A 5,537-nucleotide genomic window follows, 5' to 3' on the forward strand; every position below is an offset into this window, starting at 1 on the left:
CACCCTCCCTGCCTATGGAAGTGTGGAGCTCCAGCACCCTCCCTGCCTATGGAAGTGTGGAGCTCCAGCACCCTCCCTGCCTATGGAAGTGTGGAGCTCCAGCACCCTCCCTGCCTATGGAAGTGTGGAGCTCCAGCACCCTCCCTGCCTATGGAAGTGTGGAGCTCCAGCACCCTCCCTGCCTATGGAAGTGTGGAGCTCCAGCACCCTCCCTGCCTATGGAAGTGTGGAGCTCCAGCACCCTCCCTGCCTATGGAAGTGTGGAGCTCCAGCACCCTCCCTGCCTATGGAAGTGTGGAGCTCCAGCACCCTCCCTGCCTATGGAAGTGTGGAGCTCCAGCACCCTCCCTGCCTATGGAAGTGTGGAGCTCCAGCACCCTCCCTGCCTATGGAAGTGTGGAGCTCCAGCACCCTCCCTGCCTATGGAAGTGTGGAGCTCCAGCACCCTCCCTGCCTATGGAAGTGTGGAGCTCCAGCACCCTCCCTGCCTATGGAAGTGTGGAGCTCCAGCACCCTCCCTGCCTATGGAAGTGTGGAGCTCCAGCACCCTCCCTGCCTATGGAAGTGTGGAGCTCCAGCACCCTCCCTGCCTATGGAAGTGTGGAGCTCCAGCACCCTCCCTGCCTATGGAAGTGTGGAGCTCCAGCACCCTCCCTGCCTATGGAAGTGTGGAGCTCCAGCACCCTCCCTGCCTATGGAAGTGTGGAGCTCCAGCACCCTCCCTGCCTATGGAAGTGTGGAGCTCCAGCACCCTCCCTGCCTATGGAAGTGTGGAGCTCCAGCACCCTCCCTGCCTATGGAAGTGTGGAGCTCCAGCACCCTCCCTGCCTATGGAAGTGTGGAGCTCCAGCACCCTCCCTGCCTATGGAAGTGTGGAGCTCCAGCACCCTCCCTGCCTATGGAAGTGTGGAGCTCCAGCACCCTCCCTGCCTATGGAAGTGTGGAGCTCCAGCACCCTCCCTGCCTATGGAAGTGTGGAGCTCCAGCACCCTCCCTGCCTATGGAAGTGTGGAGCTCCAGCACCCTCCCTGCCTATGGAAGTGTGGAGCTCCAGCACCCTCCCTGCCTATGGAAGTGTGGAGCTCCAGCACCCTCCCTGCCTATGGAAGTGTGGAGCTCCAGCACCCTCCCTGCCTATGGAAGTGTGGAGCTCCAGCACCCTCCCTGCCTATGGAAGTGTGGAGCTCCAGCACCCTCCCTGCCTATGGAAGTGTGGAGCTCCAGCACCCTCCCTGCCTATGGAAGTGTGGAGCTCCAGCACCCTCCCTGCCTATGGAAGTGTGGAGCTCCAGCACCCTCCCTGCCTATGGAAGTGTGGAGCTCCAGCACCCTCCCTGCCTATGGAAGTGTGGAGCTCCAGCACCCTCCCTGCCTATGGAAGTGTGGAGCTCCAGCACCCTCCCTGCCTATGGAAGTGTGGAGCTCCAGCACCCTCCCTGCCTATGGAAGTGTGGAGCTCCAGCACCCTCCCTGCCTATGGAAGTGTGGAGCTCCAGCACCCTCCCTGCCTATGGAAGTGTGGAGCTCCAGCACCCTCCCTGCCTATGGAAGTGTGGAGCTCCAGCACCCTCCCTGCCTATGGAAGTGTGGAGCTCCAGCACCCTCCCTGCCTATGGAAGTGTGGAGCTCCAGCACCCTCCCTGCCTATGGAAGTGTGGAGCTCCAGCACCCTCCCTGCCTATGGAAGTGTGGAGCTCCAGCACCCTCCCTGCCTATGGAAGTGTGGAGCTCCAGCACCCTCCCTGCCTATGGAAGTGTGGAGCTCCAGCACCCTCCCTGCCTATGGAAGTGTGGAGCTCCAGCACCCTCCCTGCCTATGGAAGTGTGGAGCTCCAGCACCCTCCCTGCCTATGGAAGTGTGGAGCTCCAGCACCCTCCCTGCCTATGGAAGTGTGGAGCTCCAGCACCCTCCCTGCCTATGGAAGTGTGGAGCTCCAGCACCCTCCCTGCCTATGGAAGTGTGGAGCTCCAGCACCCTCCGTGCCTGGAGCTATGGAGCTCTGGAGCTCTGGAGCTATGGAGCTATGGAAGTAGGGAGCTATGGAGCTCTGGAGCTATGGAGCTATGGAAGTATGGAGCTCTGGAGCTATGGAGCTATGGAGCTCTGGGGCTATGGAAGTATGGAGCTATGGAGCTATGGAGCTATGGAGCTATGGAGCTCTGGAGCTATGGAGCTATGGAAGTAGGGAGCTATGGAGCTATGGATGTATGGAGCTATGGAGCCACCAGCCAGCCAGGCTGGAGCTATGGAAGTATGGAGCCATGGAGCTCCGGAGCTATGGAAGTATGGAGCTATGGAGCTATGGAGCTCTGGAGCTCTGGAGCTATGGAGCTATGGAGCTATGGAGCTCTGGAGCTCTGGAGCTATGGAGCTATGGAAGTATGGAGCTATGGAGCTATGGATGTATGGAGCTATGGAAGTATGGAGCTATGGAGCTATGGAAGTCTGGAGCTATGGAAGTATGGAGCTATGGAGCTATGGAAGTATGGAGCTATGGAGCTATGGAAGTATGGAGCTATGGAGCTATGGAGCTATGGAGCTATGGAGCCACCAGCCAGCACCCTCCGTGGCTCAACCACGCCGGCCCAGAGTTCCAGCCGCTCGGCTTCACTCTCTCACAAGCCCCGCCTGGAGCTCCCCAGCCCGCCCCTGGTACCTCAACTACCGAGGCCAGCCGCTCGACCAGGCCGGCCGAGAGTTCCAGCCGCTCGGCTTCACTCTCTCACAAGCCCCGCCTGGAGCTCCCCGGCCCACCCCTGGTACCTCAACTACCGAGGCCAGCCGCTCAACCACGCCGGCGCAGAGTTCCAGCCGCTCGGCTTCACTCTCTCACAAGCCCCGCCTGGAGCTCCCCGGCCCACCCCTGGTACCTCAACTACCGAGGCCAGCCGCTCAACCACGCCGGCGCAGAGTTCCAGCCGCTCGGATAAGCTCTGTCACTCTCCCGCTAAGCAGCCACCGGTAACGGGGAAATGTCGCCGCCTTGTGGACACGCCCTTGTAAATGAATGGGCTTTCGCACTTAGTGCAATTTTCGCCAACTCTGTGACTGGTGCTATGGAAGTATGGAGCTCTGGTGCTATGGAAGTATGGAGCTATGGAGCTCTGGTGCTATGGAGCTATGGAGCTCTGGTGCTATGGAGCTATGGAGCTCTGGTGCTATGGAGCTATGGAGCTCTGGAGGTATGGAGCTCTGGAGGTATGGAGCTCTGGTGCTATGGAGCTATGGAGCTCTGGTGCTATGGAGCTATGGAGCTCTGGAGCTCTGGAGGTATGGAGCTCTGGTGCTATGGAGCTATGGAGCTCTGGTGCTATGGAGCTATGGAGCTCTGGAGGTATGGAGCTCTGGAGGTATGGAGCTCTGGTGCTATGGAGCTATGGAGCTCTGGTGCTATGGAACTATGGAGCTCTGGAGGTATGGAGCTCTGGAGGTATGGAGCTCTGAAGCTATGGAGCTATGGAGCTCTGGTGCTCTGCAGCTATGGAAGTATGGAGGTATGGAGCCACCAGCCAGCACCCTCCGTGGCTCATCCACGCCGGCCCAGAGTTCCAGCCGCTCGGCTTCACTCTCTCACAAGCCCCGCCTGGAGCTCCCCAGCCCGCCCCTGGTACCTCAACTACCGAGGCCAGCCGCTCGACCAGGCCGGCCCAGAGTTCCAGCCGCTCGGCTTCACTCTCTCACAAGCCCCGCCTGGAGCTCGCCAGCCCGCCCCTGGTACCTCAACTACCGAGGCCAGCCGCTCGACCAGGCCGGCCCAGAGTTCCAGCCGCTCGGATGAGCTCTGCCACTCTCCCGCCGCGCAGCCACCGGTAACGGGGAAATGTCGCCGCCTTGTGGACACGCCCTTGTAAATGAATGGGCTTTCGCACTTAGTGCAATTTTCGCCAACTCTCTGACTGGAGCTATGGAAGTATGGAGCTCTGGAGCTCTGGAGCTATGGAGCTATGGAGCTCTGGGGCTATGGAAGTATGGAGCTATGGAGCTATGGAGCTATGGAGCTATGGAGCTCTGGAGCTCTGGAGCTATGGAGCTATGGAAGTAGGGAGCTATGGAGCTATGGATGTATGGAGCTATGGAGCCACCAGCCAGCCAGGCTGGAGCTATGGAAGTATGGAGCCATGGAGCTCTGGAGCTATGGAAGTATGGAGCTATGGAGCTCTGGAGCTATGGAGCTCTGGAGCTATGGAGCTCTGGTGCTATGGAGCTATGGAGCTCTGGTGCTATGGAGCTATGGAGCTCTGGTGCTATGGAGCTACGGAGCTATGGAAGTATGGAGCTATGGAAGTACGGAGCTCTGGAGCTCTGGAGCTATGGAGCTCTGGAGCTCTGGAGCTCTGGAGCTATGGAAGTATGGAAGTATGGAGCTATGGAGCTATGGAAGTATGGAGCTATGGAGCCACCAGCCAGCACCCTCCGTGGCTCATCCACGCCGGCCCAGAGTTCCAGCCGCTCGGCTTCACTCTCTCACAAGACCCGCCTGGAGCTCCCCGGCCCACCCCTGGTACCTCAACTACCGAGGCCTCACGCTCGACCACGCCGGCGCAGAGTTCCAGCCGCTCGGATAAGCTCTGTCACTCACCCGCCGCGCAGCCACCGGTAACGGGGAAATGTCGCCGCCTGGCGGACACGCCCTTGTAAATGAATGGGCTTTCGCACTTAGTGCAATTTTCGCCAACTCTCTGACTGGAGCTATGGAAGTATGGAGCTATGGAGCCACCAGCCACCCAGGCTGGAGCTATGGAGCTCTGGAGGTATGGAGCTCTGGTGCTATGGAAGTATGGAGCTATGGAGCTATGGAAGTATGGCGCTATGGAGCTATGGAGCTCTGGAAGTATGGAGCTATGGAGCTCTGGAGGTATGGAGCTATGGAGCCCTGGAGCCCTGGAGCTATGGAGCCCTGGAGCTATGGAGCTATGGAGCCCTGGAGCTATGGAGCCCTGGAGCTATGGAGCTATGGAGCTCTGGTGCTATGGAGCTATGGAGCTCTGGTGCTATGGAGCTATGGAGCTCTGGTGCTATGGAGCTATGGTGCTATGGAGCTATGGAGCTATGGAGCTCTGGTGCTATGGAGCTATGGAGCTCTGGTGCTATGGAGCTATGGAGCTCTGGTGCTATGGAGCTATGGAGCTCTGGTGCTATGGAGCTATGGAGCTCTGGTGCTATGGAGCTCTGGTGCTATGGAGCTATGGAGCTCTGGTGCTATGGAGCTATGGAGCTCTGGTGCTATGGAGCTATGGAGCTCTGGTGCTATGGAGCTATGGAGCTCTGGTGCTATGGAGCTATGGAGCTATGGAGCCACCAGCCAGCACCCTCCGCGGCTGGAGCTATGGAAGTATGGAGCTATGGAGCTATGGAGCTCTGGAAGTATGGAGCTATGGAGCTCTGGAGGTATGGAGCTATGGAGCCCTGGAGCCCTGGAGCTATGGAGCCCTGGAGCTATGGAGCTATGGAGCCCTGGAGCTATGGAGCCCTGGAGCTATGGAGCTATGGAGCTCTGGTGCTATGGAGCTATGGAGCTCTGGTGCTATGGAGCTAT

Source organism: Syngnathus leptorhynchus, unplaced genomic scaffold (genome assembly GCF_054491065.1).
Source record: "Syngnathus leptorhynchus isolate UIUO unplaced genomic scaffold, UIUO_Slep HiC_scaffold_271, whole genome shotgun sequence".
Taxonomy (NCBI): Eukaryota; Metazoa; Chordata; class Actinopteri; order Syngnathiformes; family Syngnathidae; genus Syngnathus; species Syngnathus leptorhynchus.